This window comes from Leucopleurus acutus (genome assembly GCF_964270905.1).
Source record: "Leucopleurus acutus genome assembly, chromosome: 13".
In the NCBI taxonomy this organism is placed as follows: Eukaryota; Metazoa; Chordata; class Mammalia; order Artiodactyla; family Delphinidae; genus Leucopleurus; species Leucopleurus acutus.
Genome location: NC_139155.1, coordinates 30547466 through 30565112, shown reverse-complemented (window position 1 = coordinate 30565112; position 17647 = coordinate 30547466).

The window sequence follows — 17647 nt, the reverse complement described above, 5'->3', positions numbered from 1 at the left end:
ACCGAGCTGATCTCCCTGTTCTATACTGCTGCTTCCCACTAGCTATCTATTTTATGTTTGGCAGTGTATATATGTCCATGCCACCCTCTCACTTTGTCACAGCTTACCCTTCCCCCTTCCCATATCTTCAAGTCCATTCTCTAGTAGGTCTGTGTCTTTATTCCTGTCTTACCCCTAGGTTCTTACTAGTCCTTCAAAGTGCAGTTAAAATTCCACTTGTCTCAATTATTTCACTACTATTAAAGAGTAGTATACTTAGGACATAATTAGGTTATTAAAGGAACAAAATTCAATTGAGCATATTTTAAAGTTTTAATTGGCTTTACTGAATGATTCATAGATCAGGCAACATCCCATTTAGCAAGTAAAGAGTAGCTCCAAAGGGCTACACAGAAAGGTTTCTAAAGGCAAAACAAGAAGTCATACATTCTGGAAAAGGCAAATCTATGGAGAGAGTAAAAAGATTAATTGTTCCCTGGGGTTGGGGCAGGGAGAATGAATAAGTGGAGCACAGAGGATTTGTCATTATCTATTTGTCCAAACCCATAGAATACACAATACCAAAAGTGAATTCCAATGTAAAATATGGATTTTTGATGGTTATGCTGTGTCAGTGTAGGCTCATCACTTATAACAAATATACCTCTCATGGGAGATATGGATAGTGGGGGACACTGCATTTGAGGAGGCAGATTGTATATGGAAAATCTCTGTACCTTCTCCTTTTTGTGGAAAAAAATGGATCTTATTAGGTGGATTACCTCATCTTCCTTTGGGGAATGGAAAGGGCCTGTGTGACAGGTTACCTCATTGGTGTTCACCAGAAAATTACTGATTGACCTGTTAAGACTACATTTCTGGGGGAATTTGAATGTTCGGTTAGGTTAGGAATTAAGTCCCTTTTTGGTTGCATGGCATAATGTAAGTGACTCAATCTGGAGCTTGTGGTTTTCTTTTTAAGAAGACAAAGTTATGTCAAAACCTCATTGACACCCCTAAATTGGAAAGGAGAAAGAAGACAATAGGGTTATCCCAATCAACTAGTAGTAAACTAGCTAGGAAACTATACTTCCTTTGAAATGGTGCTTGCAGTGAACAGACAGTTATGTCGTTGTAGAAGAGCTCCTTTCCAGAGGTAATAATCATCCAAGGGATGACAGAAAGAAAATTAAATCAACAGAGCAAGGCCTCTTCTGCCATGAGCATTAGCTAAGAAAGTAGGAGTGGAATGCATATTTCTCAGGAAGCTGCTCCATTGAGCAGACAACTTCTGTTTGGATCCTGTGGTCACAGTAAGCTTAGAGTGAGTGCTTAGAATGAGCCCTTGGACCATATGGGTGCAGCAAACAGTTAGTTGCCATAATGGTGTGACTTTGCTGAAACAGACAATCACTCCTTTCAGAAAAATAGAGAAAAATAAAGATGCCTATGAAAAGACACAATCTAAGGGAAAACTCCTGTGAAGATTTGGAAAATGGCCATTCTGACAATTTCCTATAGAAAGCAGAACAAAATTTTAGAATATTTTATATGCTTAGAAAATTATTCAAGAGGGTAGATTAACTGAGAAGAGTAAGCCATCATAAAGGAAGAATAATCTGAGATCATGAAAGATTACATAGGAAGAAAATCTTATTTGCAAAATTAAGAAAAAGTGAAGAGCAGCTAGATAATGTTAAACAACTTACAGTTCTGTCAAATGATAACCATATAATTAGAGGATAGATGAGATATATGAAAGAATGAGGCAGGATCTCTTGTAATTTACAGTAATCTCAGAAAGGCACACCTAAACTGAGTTGAAACAATGGTTAAAGAATTGTACAAATAAGAATTTTTAGGAAGAGGATATGCTTGTGTCAGAGTATGCAAATCACCATGCACCAAGAAATATTAAAGAACAGAAAGATATTAGAACACAAAATTTACTTGTTTTGAATTTCCAAATAAAAAGAAAATCATATAAAGTCAAAAGTGAAATACTTAAAGCAAATAATAATAATAATAGCTATTAATAAAGGGTAGATTCAGATATTTTCTTATACCACTAAATACCAAAAGATAAGCAATGTATACTCACAGGTTTTGAAGGGAGGTGATTGTGACCAAAAACATCCATAGTCAAGGGTGTTGCTCACGTCTGAGAAAAACAAGATATTTTAAAACATTCTAGGAGAAATTGGAGAAGATGGCAGAAGAGTAAGACGCAGAGATCACCTTCCTCCCCACAGATACATCAGAAATATATCTACACGTGGAACTGCTCCTATAGAACACCCACTGAACGCTGGCAGAAGACCTCAGACCTCCCAAAAGCAAGAAACTCCCCACATACCTGGGTAAGGCAAAAGAAAAAAGAGAAAACAGAAACAAAAGAATAGGGACGGGACCTGCACCAGTGGGAGGGAACTGTGAAGGAGGAAAGGTTTCCACACACTAGAAGCCCCTTTATGGGCAGAGACTGTGGGTGCTGGGGGAGAAGCTTTGGAGCCACAGAGGACAGCACAGCAACAGGGGTGTGGAGGGCAAAACGGAGAGAATCCTGCACAGAGGATCAGCGCTGACCAGCACTCACCAGCCCAAGAGGCTTGTCTGCTCACCCGCTGGAATGGGCGGGGGCTGGCAGCTGAGACTTGGGCTTCGGTCAGATCACAGGGAGAGGAATGGAGTGGGCGGCATGAACACAGCCTGAAGGGGGCTAGTGCGCCACAGCTAGCCGGGAGGGAGTCCAGAAAAGGTCTGGAGCTGCCGAAGAGGCAAGAAACTTTGTCTTCCCTCTTTGTTTCCTGGTGCGCGAGGAGAGGGGATTAAGAGTGCTGCTTAAAGGAGCTCCAGAGACAGGGGAGAGCCACGGCTATCAGCGTGGACCCCAGAGACGGGCATGAGATGCTAAGGCTTCTGCTGCAGCCACCAAGAAGCCTGTGTGTGAGCACACCCCCCCTCCCGGGAGCCTGTGGAGCCCGCCATTGCCAGGGTACTGTGATCTAGGGACAACTTTCCCAGGAGAACACACGGCACACATCAGGCTGCTGCAACATCACACTGACCTCTGCCGCTGTAGGCTCGCCCCGCATCCATAGCCCTCCCTAGCCAACCCCCCCCCCCGCCTGATTGAGCCACAGCCCCCGAATCAGCTGCTCCTTGAACTGTGTCCTGTCTGAGTGAAGAACAGATGCCCTCAGGTGACCTAAAGGCAGAGGCTGTTCCAAATCCAAAGCTGAGCCCAGGGAGCTGTGCGAACAAAGAAGAGAAAGGGAAATAACTCCCAGCAGCCTCAGGAGCAGTGGATTTAATCTCCACAATCAACTTGATGTACCCTGCATCTGTGGAATACCTGAATAGACAACGAATCATCCCAATTTGAGGAGGTAGACTTTGGGAGCAAGATATATTATTTGTTCCCCTTTTCCTTTTTTTGTGAGTGTGTATGTGTAGGCTTCTGTGTGAGATTTTGTCTGTATAGCTTTGCTTTCACCATTTGTCCCAGAGTTCTGTGCGTCCATTTTTTTTTCTTAAAAATTTTTTTTTTTTCTTCAGATACACCAGAAATACATCTACGCGTGGAACAACTCCTACGGAGCACCTACTGAACGCTGGCAGAAGACCTCAGACCTCCCAAAAGGCAAGGAACCCCCCACGTACCTGGTTAGGGCAAAAGAAAAAACTAAACAGAGACAAAAGAATAGGGACGGGTCCTGCACCAGCGGGAGAGAGCTGTGAAGGAGGAAAAGTGTCCACACACTAGGAGCCCCTTCGCGGGTGGAGACTTCGGGAGGCGGAGTGGGGGAGCTTGGGAGCCGCGGAGGAGAGCGCAGCAACAGGGGTGCGGAGGGCAAAGCGGAGAGATTCCAGCGCAGAGGATCGGGCCGACCGGCACTCACCAGCCGAGAGGCTTGTCTGCTCGCCTGCCGGGGCGGGCGGGACTGGGAGCTGAGGCTCCGGCTTTTGTCGGAGCGCCGGGAGAGGACTGAGGTTGGCGGCGTGAACACAGCCTGCAGGGCGTTGGTGCGCCGCGGCTGGCCGGGAGAGAGTCTGGGGAGGGGTCTGGACCTGCCGAAGAGGCAAGAGACTTTTACGTCCCTCTTTGTTTCCTGGTGCACGAGGAGGGGGGATTGGGAACGCTGCTTGGGAGAGCTCCGGAGACGGGCGCGAGCCGCGGCTAAGAGTGCGGAGCCCAGAGACGGACATGGGACGCTAAGGCCACTGCTGCCGCCGCCAGGAGGCCTGTGTGCGAGCGCAGGTCACTAGACACACGCCCTTCCGGGGAGCCTGTGCAGCCCGCCGCTGCCGGGGTCCCGGGATCCGGGGACGGCTCCCCCGGGAGAGTGCACAGCGCGCCTCAGGCTGCAACGTCACACCGGCCTCTGCCGCTGCAGGCCCGCCCTGCACTCCGTGACCCTCCCTACCCCCCGGCCTGGGTGAGCCAGAGCCTCCGAATCAGCGGCTCCTTTAACCCCGTCCTGTCTGAGCAAAGAACAGACGCCCTCCGGCGACCTACACGCACAGGCGGGGCCAAATCCAAAGCAGAGCCCCTGGGAGCTGTGAGAACAAAGAAGAGAAAGGGAAATCTCTTCCAGCAGCCTCAGAAGCATCGGATTAAAGCTCCACAATCAACTTGATATACCCTGCATCTGTGGAATACCTGAATAGACAACGAATCATCCCAAATTAAGGAGCCCTGTGGATGAAAGGCTCTTGGTGCTGCAGCCAGGACTCAGTGCTGTGCCTCTGAGGTGGGAGAGCCAACTTCAGGACACTGGTCCACAAGAGGCCTCCCAGCTGCACATAATATCAAACAGCAAAAATCTCCGAGAGATCTCCATCTCAACGCCAGCACCCAGCTTCACTCAACGACCAGCAAGCTACAGTGCTGGACATCCTATGCCAAACAACTAGCAAGACAGGAACACAACCCCACCCATTAGCAGAGAGGCTGCCCACAATCATAATAAGTCTACAGACACCCCAAAACACACCACCAGACGTGGACCTGCCCACCAGAAAGACAAGATCCAGCCTCATACACCAGAACACAGGCACTAGTACCCTCCACCAGGAAGCCTACACAACCCACTGAACCAACCTTAGCCACTGGGGACAGATTCAAAAAACAACAGGAACTACGAACCTTCAGCCTGCAAAAAAAAAAAAAAAAAAGGAGACCCCAAACACAGTAAGATAAGCAAAATGAAAAGACAGAAAAACACACAGCAGATGAAGGAGCAAGATAAAAACCCACCAGACCTAACAAATGAAGAGGAAATAGGCAGTCGACCTGAAAAAGAATTCAGAATAATGATAGTAAGGTTGATCTGAAATCTTGGAGATAGAAGGGACAATAGAATGGACAAATTGCAAGAATCAGTTAACAAGGACCTAGAAGAACTAAAGATGAAACAAGCAATGATGAACAACACAATAAATGAAATTAAAAGTACTCTAGATGGGATCAATAGCAGAATAACTGAGGCAGAAGAACGGATAAGTGACCTGGAAGATAAAATAGTGGAAATAACTACTGCAGAGCAGAATAAAGAAAAAAGAATGAAAAGAACTGAAGACAGTCTCAGAGACCTCTGGGACAACATTAAACGCACCAACATTCGAATTATAGGGGTTCCAGAAGAAGAAGAGAAAAAGAAAGGGACTGAGAAAATATTTGAAGAGATTATAGTTGAAAACTTCCCTAATATGGGAAAGGAAATAGTTAATCAAGTCCAGGAAGCACAGAGAGTCCCATACAGGATAAATCCAAGGAGAAATACGCCAAGACACATATTAATCAAACTGTCAAAAATTAAATACAAAGAAAACATATTAAAAGCAGCAAGGGAAAAACAACAAATAACACACAAGGGAATCCCCATAAGGTTAACAGCTGATCTTTCAGCAGAAACTCTGCAAGCCAGAAGGGAGTGGCAGGACATATTGAAAGTGATGAAGGAGAAAAACCTGCAACCAAGATTACTCTACCCAGCAAGGATCTCATTCAGATTTGATGGAGAAATTAAAACCTTTACAGACAAGCAAAAGCTGAGAGAGTTCAGCACCACCAAACCACCTCTACAACAACTGCTAAAGGAACTTCTCTAGGCAAGAAACACAAAAGAAGGAAAGGACCTACAATAACAAACCCAAAACAATGAAGAAAATGGGAATAGGAACACACATATTGATAATTACCTTAAATGTAAATGGACTAAATGCTCCCACCAAAAGACACAGATTGGCTGAATGGATACAAAAACAAGACCCATATATTTGCTGTCTACAAGAGACCCACTTCAGACCTAGAGACACATACAGACTGAAAGTAAGGGGATGGAAAAAGGTATTTCATGCAAGTGGAAACCAAAAGAAAGCTGGAATAGCAATTCTCATATCAGACAAAATAGACTTTAAAACAAAGACTATTAGAAGAGACAAAGAAGGACACTACATAATGGTCAAGGGATCAATCCAAGAGGAAGATATAACAATTGTAAATATTTATGCACCCAACATAGGTGCACCTCAATACATAAGGCAAATACTGACAACCATAAAAGGGGAAATTGACAGTAACACATTCATAGTAGGGGACTTTAACACCCCACTTTCACCAATGGACAGATCATCCAAAATGAAAATAAATAAGGAAACACAAGCTTTAAATGATACATTAAACGAGATGGAGTTAATTGATATTTATAGGACATTCCATCCAAAAACAACAGAATACACATTTTTCTCAAGTGCTCATGGAACATTCTCCAGGATAGATCATATCTTGGGTCACAAATCAAGCCTTGGTAAATTTAAGAAAATTGAAATTGTATCAAGTATCTTTTCTGACCACAACGCCATGAGACTAGATATCAATTACAGGAAAAGATCTGTAAAAAATACAAACACATGGAGGCTAAACAATACACTACTTAATAATGAAGTGATCACTGAAGAAATCAAAGAGGAAATCAAAAAATACCTAGAAACAAATGACAATGGAGACACAACGACCCAAAACCTGTGGGATGCAGCAAAAGCAGTTCTAAGGGGGAAGTTTATAGCAATACAAGCCCACCTTAAGAAGCAGGAAGCATCTCGAATAAACAACCTAACCTTGCACCTCAAGCAATTAGAGAAAGAAGAACAAAAAAACCCCAAAGCTAGCAGAAGGAAAGAAATCATAAAAATCAGATCAGAAATAAATGAAAAAGAAATGAAGGAAACAATAGCAAAGATCAATAAAACTAAAAGCTGGTTCTTTGAGAAGATAAACAAAATAGATAAACCACTAGCCAGACTCATCAAGAAAAAAAGGGAGAAGACCCAAATCAATAGAATTAGAAATGAAAAAGGAGAGGTAACAACTGACACTGCAGAAATAAAAGAGATCATGAGAGATTACTACAAGCAACTCTATGCCAATAAAATGGACAATCTGGAAGAAATGGACAAATTCTTAGAAATGCACAACCTGCCAAGACTGAATCAGGAAGAAATAGAAAATATGAACAGACCAATCACAAGCACTGAAATTGAAACTGTGATTAAAAATCTTCCAACAAAGAAAAGCCCAGGACCAGATGGCTTCACAGGCGAATTCTATCAAACATTTAGAGAAGAGCTAACACCTATCCTTCTCAAACTCTTCCAAAATATAGCAGAGGGAGGACCACTCCCAAATTCCTTCTACGAGGCCACCATCACCTTGATACCAAAACCAGACAAGGATGTCACAAAGAAAGAAAACTACAGGCCAATATCACTGATGAACATAGATGCAAAAATCCTCAACAAAATACTAGCAAACAGAATCCAACAGCACATTAAAAAGATCATACACCATGATCAAGTGGGATTTATTCCAGGAATGCAAGGATTCTTCAATATACGCAAATCTATCAATGTGATAAACCATATTAACAAACTGAAGGAGAAAAACCATATGATCATCTCAATAGATGCAGAGAAAGCTTTTGACAAAATTCAACACCCATTTATGATAAAAACCCTGCAGAAAGTAGGCATAGAGGGAACTTTCCTCAACATAATAAAGGCCATATATGACAAGCCCACAGCAAACATCATCCTCAATGGTGAAAAACTGAAAGCATTTCCACTAAGATCAGGAACAAGACAAGGTTGCCCACTCTCACCACTCTTATTCAACATAGTTTTGGAAGTTTTAACCACAGCAATCAGAGAAGAAAAGGAAATAAAAGGAATCCAAATCAGAAAAGAAGAAGTAAAGCTGTCACAGTTTGCAGATGACATGATAGTATACATAGAGAACCCTAAAGAATCTACCAGAAAACTACTAGAGCTAATCAATGAATTTGGTAAAGTGGCAGGATATAAAATTAATGCACAGAAATCTCTGGCATTCCTATATACTAATGATGAAAAATCTGAAAGTGAAATCAAGAAAACACTCCCATTTACCATTGCAACAAAAAGAATAAAATATCTAGGAATAAACCTACCTAAGGAGACAAAAGATCTGTATGCAGAAAATTATAAGACACTGATGAAAGAAATTAAAGATGATACAAATAGATGGAGAGATATACCATGTTCTTGGATTGGAAGAATCAACATTGTGAAAATGACTCTACTACCGAAAGCAATCTATAGATTCAATGCAATCCCTATCAAACTACCACTGGCATTTTTCACAGAACTAGAACAAAAAATTTTGCAATTTGTATGGAAACACAAAAGACCCCGAATAGCCAAAGCAATCTTGAGAACGAAAGGAGGAACTGGAGGAATCAGGCTCCCAGACTTCAGACTATACTACAAAGCTACAGTTATCAAGACGGTATGGTACTGGCACAAAAACAGAAAGATAGATCAATGGAACAGGATAGAAAGCCCAGAGATAAACCCACGCACATATGGTCACCTTATCTTTGACAAAGGAGGCAGAAATGTACAGTGGAGAAAGGACAGCCTCTTCAATAAGTGGTGCTGGGAAAACTGGACAGCTACATGTAAAAGTATGAAATTAGATCACTCCCTAACACCGTACACAAAAATAAGCTCAAAATGGATTAAAGACCTAAATGTAAGGCCAGAAACTATCAAACTCTTAGAGGAAAACATAGGCAGAACACTCTATGACATAAATCACAGCAAGGTCCTTTTTGACCCACCTCCTAGAGAAATGGAAATAAAAACAAGAGTAAACAAATGGGACCTAATGAGACTTAAAAGCTTTTGTGCAGCAAAGGAAACCATAAAGAAGACCAAAAGACATCCCTCAGAATGGGAGAAAATATTTGCAAATGAAGCAACTGACAAAGGATTGATCTCCAAAATTTATAAGCAGCTCATGCAGCTTAATAACAAAAAAACAAACAACCCAATCCAACAATGGGCAGAAGACCTAAATAGACATTTCTCCAAAGAAGATATACAGAGTGCCAACAAACACATGAAAGAATGCTCAACATCACTAATCATGAGAGAAATGCAAATCAAAACTACAATGAGATATCATCTCACACCAGTCAGAATGGCCATCATCAAAAAATCTAGAAACAATAAATGCTGGAGAGGGTGTGGAGAAAAGGGAACCCTCTTACACTGTTGGTGGGAATGTAAATTGATACAGCCACTGTGGAGAACAGTATGGAGGTTCCTTAAAAAGCTACAAATAGAACTACCATATGACCCAGCAATCCCACTACTGGGCATATACCCTGAGAAAACCATAATTCAAAAAGAGTCATGTACCAAAATGTTCATTGCAGCTCTATTTACAATAGCCCAGAGATGGAAACAACCTAAGTGTCCATCATCGGATGAATGGATAAAGAAGATGTGGCACATATATACAATGGAATATTACTCAGCCATAAAAAGAGACGAAATTGAGCTATTTGTAATGAGGTGGATAGACCTAGAGTCTGTCATACAGAGTGAAGTAAGTCAGAAAGAAAGAGACAAATACCGTATGCTAACACATATATATGGAATTTAAAAAAAATGTCATGAAAAACCTAGGGGTAAAACAGGAATAAAGACACAGACTTACTAGAGAATGGACTTGAGGCTATGGGGAGGGGGAAGGGTAAACGGTGACAAAGCGATAAAGAGGCATGGACATATATACACTACCAAACGTAAGGTAGATAGCTAGTGGGAAGCAGCCGCATAGCACAGGGAGATCAGCTCGGTGCTTTGTGACCGCCTGGAGGGGTGGGATAGGGAGGGTGGGAGAGAGGGAGACGCAAGCGGGAAGAGATATGGGAATATATGTATATATATAACTGATTCATTTTGTTGTGAAGCTGAAACTAACATACCATTGTAAAGCAATTATACTCCAATAAAGATGTTAAAAAAAAAACTGGAAATGACATCACAATGGTTCATACAATTAAAGATGAATCTTTGTTTTCATAAATTCATTCTAATAATGAGAAAATATCAAAGAAATTGAAGAAAAGTCTACAAAATAATTTGTAGCACTTTTAAAAAGTGTTGAGATTATAAAAGACAAGAGAAAAACAAGAAGTGACACTACTGGATGACTAACAATTGAATGCAATTTGGAATCCTAGATTGGTTCTGGGAATGGGAAAAGGAGATTAATGAAAAAGCTGTTGAAATTTTAATAAGATTTATAGTTTAGTTAATAGTATTGTATTGCTATGTTAATAGTATTATAATGCTATGTTAATTTCCTGTTTTTAATAACTGCTCTATAGTTATAAATATGTTAACTTTAGGGTGAGCTGCATGAAAGATATACAGGAACTTTCTGTACTATTTTTGAGACTTTCCTATAAGTCTAAAATTATTTCAAAATAAATAGTTTAAAGATTATAATAAACATATAATCAAATATTAAAAAAAAATTTTTTTCTTAATAATTATTTTTTATTTTAATAACTTTATTTTATTGTACTTTATTTTAATTCCACTTTCTTTCTTTCTTTCTTTCAATTTTCTCTCCCTTTTATTCTGAACCATGTGGATGAAAGGCTCTTGGTGCTCTAGCCAGGAGTCAGTGCTGTACCTCTGAGGTAGGAGAGCCAACTTCAGGACACCGTTCCACAAGAGTCTTCCCAGCTCCATGTAATATCAAATGGCAAAAATCTCCCAGAGATCTCCATCTCAATGCCAAGACCCAGCTTTACTCAACGGCCAGCAAGCTACAGTGCTGGACAACCTATTCCAAACAACTGGCAAGACAGGAACACAGCCCCATCCAATACCAGAGAGGCTGCCTAAAATCATAATAAGGCCACAGATACCCCAAAACACACCACCAGACAAGGACCCGCCCACCAGAAAGACAAGATCAAGCTTCATCCACCAGAACACAAGCACTAGTCCTCTGCACCAGGAAGCCTATACAACCCACTGAACCAACCTTAGCCCCTGGGGACAGACACCAAAAACAATGGGAACTATGAATCTGCAGACTGTGAAAAGGAGACCCAAACACAGTAAGTTAAGCAAAATGAGAAGACAGAAAAACACACAGCAGATGAAGGAGCAAGATAAAAACCCACCAGAACTAATAAATGAAGAGGAAATAGGCAGTCTACCTGAAAAAGAATTCAGAATAATGATAGTAAAGATGGTCCAAAATCTTGCAAGTACAATAGACAAAATACAAGAAACGTTTAACAAGGACCTAGAAGAACTAAAGAGCAAACAAACAATGATGAACAACACAATAATTGAAAATAAACATTCTCTAGAAGGGATCAGGAGCAGAATAACTGAGACAAAAGAATGGATAGGTGATCTGGAAGATCAAATAGTGGAAATAACTACTGAAAAGCAGAATAAAGAAAAAAGAATGAAAAGAACTGAGGAAAGTCTCAGAGACCTCTGAGAAAACATTAAATGCACCAGCATTCGAATTATAGGCATCTCAGAAGAAGAAGAGAAATATAAAGGGACAGAGAAAATATTTGAAGAGATTATAGTTGCAAACTTCCCTAATATGGGAAATGAAATAGTTAATCAAGTCCAGGAAGCACAGACAGTCCCATACAGGATAAATCCAAGGAGACACACACAAAGATACCTATTAATCAAACTATCAAAAATTAAACACAAAGAAATCATATTAAAAGCAGCAAGGGGAAAGCAACACATAACACACAAGGGAATCCACATAAGGTTAACAGATGATCTTCCAGCAGAAACTCTGAAAGCCAGAAGGGAGTGGCAGAACATATTTAAAGTGATGAAAGAGAAAAACGTGCAGCCAAGACTACTCTACCCAGCAAGGATCTCATTCAGATTTGATGGAGAAATGAAAACCTTTACAGACAAGCAAAAGCTGAGAGAGTTCAGCACCACCAAAGCAGCTTTACAACAAATGGTAAAGGAACGTCTCTAGGCAAGAAACACAAGAGAAGGAAAAGACAATAACAATACAATAACAAACCTAAAACAATTAAGAAAATGGAAATAGGAACATACATATCGATAATTATCTTAAATGTAAATGGATTAAATGCTCCAACCAAAAGACACAGACTGGCTGAATGGATAAAAAACAAGACCCGTATGTATGCTGTCTACAAGAGACCCACTTCAGACCTAGGGACACATACAGACTGAAAGTGAGGGGATGGAAAACGATATTCCATGCAAATAGAAACCAAAAGAAAGCTGGAGTAGCAATTCTCATATCAGACAAAATAGACTTTAAAATAAAGACTATTACAAGAGACAGAGAAGGGCCCTACATAATGATCAAGGAATGATCCAAGAAGAAGATATAACAATTGTAAATATTTATACACCCAACGTAGGAGCACCTAATACATAAGGGAAATACTAACAGCCACGAAAGCAGAAATTGACAGTAACACAATCATAGTAGGGGACATTAACACCCCACGTTCACGAATAGACAGATCATCCAAAATGAAAATAAATAAGGAAACACAAGCTTTAAATGATAATTAAACAAGATGGGCTTAATTGATATTTATAGGACATTCCAGCCAAAAACAACACAATACACATGTTTCTCAAGTGCTCATGGAGCATTCTCCAGGATAGATCATATCTTGGGTCACAAATTAAGCCTTGGTAAATTAAAAAAATTGAAATTGTGTCAAGTATCTTTTCCAACCACAACACTATGAGACTAGATATCAATTACAGGAAAAGATCTGTAAAAAATACAAACACATGGAGGTTAAACAATATACTACTTAATAAAAAAGTGATCATTGAAGAAATCAAAGAGGAAATTAAAAAACTACTAGAAACAAATGACAGTGAAGATACATTGACCCAAAACTGATGGGATGCAGCAAAAGCAGTTCTAAGAGGGAAGTATATAGCAATACAATCCTACCTTAAGAAACAGGAAACATCTCAAATAAACAACCTAACTTTGCACCTAAAGCAACAAGAGAAAGAAAAACAAACAAAAAAAACCCCCAAAGTTAGCATAAGGAAAGAAATCATAAAGATCAGATCCGAAATAAATGAAGGAAATGATAGGAAAGATCAAGAAAACTAAAAGTTGGTTCTTTGAGAAGATAAACAAATTGATAAACCATTAGCCAGACTCATCAAGAACAAAAGGGAGAAGACTCAAATCAATAGAATTAGAAATGAAAAAGGAGAAGTAACAACTGACACTACAGAAATACAAAGGATCATGAAAGATTACTACAAGCAACTCTATGCCAAAAAATGGACAACCTGGAAAAAATGGACAAATTCCTAGAAATGCACAACCTGCCAAGACTGAACCAGGAAGAAATAGAAAATATAAACAAACCAAACACAAGCACTGAAATTGAAACTGTGATTAAAAATCTTCCAACAAACAAAAGCCCAGGACCAGATGGCTTCACAGGAGAATTCTATCATACATTTAGAGAAAAGCTAACACCTATCCTTCTCAAACTCTTCCAAAATATAGCAGAGGGAGGAACACTCTGAAACTCATTCTACGAGGCCACCATCACCCTGGTGCCAAAACCAGACAAAGATGTCACAAAGAAAGAAAACTACAGGCCAGTATCACTGTTGAACAAAGATGCGAAAATCCTCAACAAAGCACTACCAAACAGAATCCTACAGCACATTAAAAAGATCATACACTATGATCAAGTGGGGTTTATCCCAGGAATGCAAGGATTCTTCAATATACGCAAATCAATCAATGTGATAAACCATAGTAACACATTGAAAGAGAAAAACCATATGATCATCTCAATAGATGCAGAGAAAGTTTTTGACAGAATTCGACACCCATTTATGGTTAAAACCCTGCAGAAAGTAGTCATAGAGAGAACTTCCCTCAACATAATAAAGGTCATATATGACAAACCCACAGCCAACATCGTCCTCAATGGGGAAAAGCTGAAACCATTTCCATTAAGATCAGGAACAAGACAAGGTTGCCCACTCTCTCCACTATTATTCAACATAGTTTTGGAAGTTTTAGCCACAGCAATTAGAGAAGAAAAAGAAATAAACAGAAGCCATATCAGAAAAGAATTAATAAAGCTCTTACTATTTGCAGATGACATGATAGTATACATTAATCCTAAAGATGCTAACAGAAAACTACTAGAGCTAATCAGCGAATTTGGTAAAGTAGCAGGGTACAAAATTAATGCACAGAAATCTCTGGAATTCCTATATACTAATGATGAAAAATCTGAATGTAAAATTTCAAAAAGCACTCCCATTTACCACTGCAACAAAAAAGATAAAATATCTAGAAATAAACCTACCTAAGGGGACAAAAGACCTGTATGCAGAAAATTATAAGACACTGATGCAAGAATTAAAGATGTTACAAATAGATGGAGAGATAAACCATGTTCTTGGACTGGAAGATTCAACATTGTGAAAATGACTCTACTACCCACAGCAATCTACAGATTCAATTCAATCCCTATCAAACTACCACTGGCATTTTTCACAGAACTAGAACAAAAAATTTCACAATTTGTATGGAAACACAAAAGACCCTGAATATCCAAAGCAATCTTGAGAACGAAAAAAGGAGCTGGAGGAATCAGGCTCCCTGACTTCTGACTATAGTGCAAAGCTACAGTAATCAAGACAGTACGGTACGGGCACAAAAAACAGAAAGATAGATCAATGGAACAGGATAGAAAGCCCAGAGACAAACCCACGCACATATGGTCACCTTATCTTTGATAAAGGAGGCAAGAATATACAGTGGAGACAGCCTCTTCAATAAGTGGTGCTGGGAAAACTGGACAGGTACATGTAAAAGTATGAAATTGGAACACTCCCTAACACCATGCATAAAAATAAACTCAAAATGGATTAAAGACCTAAATGTAAGGCCAGACACTATCAAAATCTTAGAGGAAAACATAGGCAGAACACTCTATGACATAAATAACAGCAAGATCCTTTTTGACCCACCTCCTAGAGAAATGGAAATAAAAACAAAAATAAACAAATGGGACCTAATGAAACTTCAAAGCTTTTGCACAGCAAAGGAAACCATAAACAAGACCAAAAGACAACCTTCAGAATGGGAGAAAATATTTGCAAATGAAGCAACTGACAAAGGATTAATCTCCAAAATTTACAAGCAACTCTTGCAGCTCAATAACAAACAAACAAAAAAAAAAACCGAAACCAAAAAGGGGCAGAAGACCTAAATAGACATTTCTCCAAAGAAGATATACAGATTGCCAACAAACCCATGAAAGAGTGTTCAACATCATTAATCATTAGAGAAATGCAAATCAAATCTACAATGAGATATCATCTCACACAGGTCAGGATGGCCATCATCAGAAAATCTGGAAACAATAAATGCTGGAGAGGGTGTGGAGAAAAGGGAACACTCTTGCACTGTTGGTGGGAATGTAAATTAATACAGCCACTATGGAAAACAGTTTGGAGCTTCCTTAAAAAACTACACATAGAACTACCATACCACCCAGCAATCCCACTACTGGGCATATACCCTGAGAAAACCGTAATTCAAAATTAGTCATGTACCAAAATGTTCATTGCAGCTCTATTTACAATAGCCTGGACATGGAAGCATCCTAAGTGTCCATCAACAGATGAATGGATAAAGAAGATGTGGCACATATATACAATGGAATATTACTCAGCCATAAAAAGAAACGAATTGAGTTATTTGTAGTGAAGTGGATGGACCTAGAGTCTGTCATACAGAGTGAAGTAGGTCAGAAAAGAAAAATAAATACCATATGCTAACACATTTATATGGTATCTAAGAAAACAAATGGTCATGAAGAACCTAGGGGTAAGACGGTAATAAAGATACAGACCTACTAGACAATAGGCTTGAGGATATGGGGAAGGGGAAGGGTAAGCTCTGACAAAGTGAGAGAGTGGCATGGACATATATACACTACCAAATGTAAAATAGATAGCTAGTGGGAAGCAGCCGCATAGCACAGGGAGATCAGCTCAGTGGCTTGTGACCACCTAAGGGTGGGGATAGGGAGGGTGGGAGGGAGAGAGATGCAAAAGATATGGGAACATATGTATATGTATAGCTGATTCACTTTGTTATAAAGCAGAAACTAACACACCATTGTAAAGTAATTATACTCCAATAAAGATGTTAAAAAAAATTCTGGATTACAAAAGGTGATATGCGTGTTCCGTACTGGAAAGTATTATGGGAAGATATACTTTAGCACTTTGTGAAATGAAGAAAATTAAAGAACTTACAAAGGGAATCATTGTATATCAAATGCAGAGTTGATGATAAATATCTGTAGTGCCCTTTAAGTGAATATGCCAAAACTAACTATAGAAACCAAATATCTGCTATATAATAATTTAATGTTTTTATCTTAGCTCTGAAGCTCTAGATAAAATGAACAAGAAGTGGAAGTTGTATGATAGGATGGAAAAGAGTTAGGAGTAGAGCGATTAATCCTGAGCTGACTAAAGAGTTATACATCGGAATGAATATAATCTATGGTTGCACATATTTGGAATATATCAGTTCTTCTCCAGTTGATATAGAATGTTAAGGCAGTTGAAATCAAAATACCTACAGTGAGAATAAAAAGGCAGTTTTTGAAACATAAATGTGTGTTGGAGGATCTTGTCTTATGAATTATAAAACTATATAATTAAAACTGATTGTCGTGGACATATGTAAAACAAAATTAAATTTTTAAAGGGCAGAAAGCACAGTAATAATTTAGTATAGCATACATTTCCCTTACTCATTGAGAAAAAAATGGATAATTAAAAATTAAATATTGGGTCAATTGCCAGCATTTAGGGTTAAAAAAGAACCTTTAAAACAAACAACCAACAAAAAACTCCAAAGAATTTTAATGTTATCTCAAAGTATATTTTAAAATATATTCCATATTAAAGACTTAAATATAAAAAAACCATAAACTTATTTGGAGAAAATGTTGGTAAGGATTTCTATTGATATTATATTGTTGTAGAGAAGAGCAGTAACAAAATTTAGGGTAATTAATTGTTAAATTTAGCAAGAGAAAAATTAAAAACAAAATTAAAAGACAAATAATAGCAAATTAGCAGTGTTTTCTATGTATATCCCAGAGGAATTCATAATATTCTTAATAGATGAATGGTACTTACAAATCAAAAGTAACAATGAAACAAAAAAATAAACTGGCCACTCTTCATGAGTGAGCCCTTCCGTATC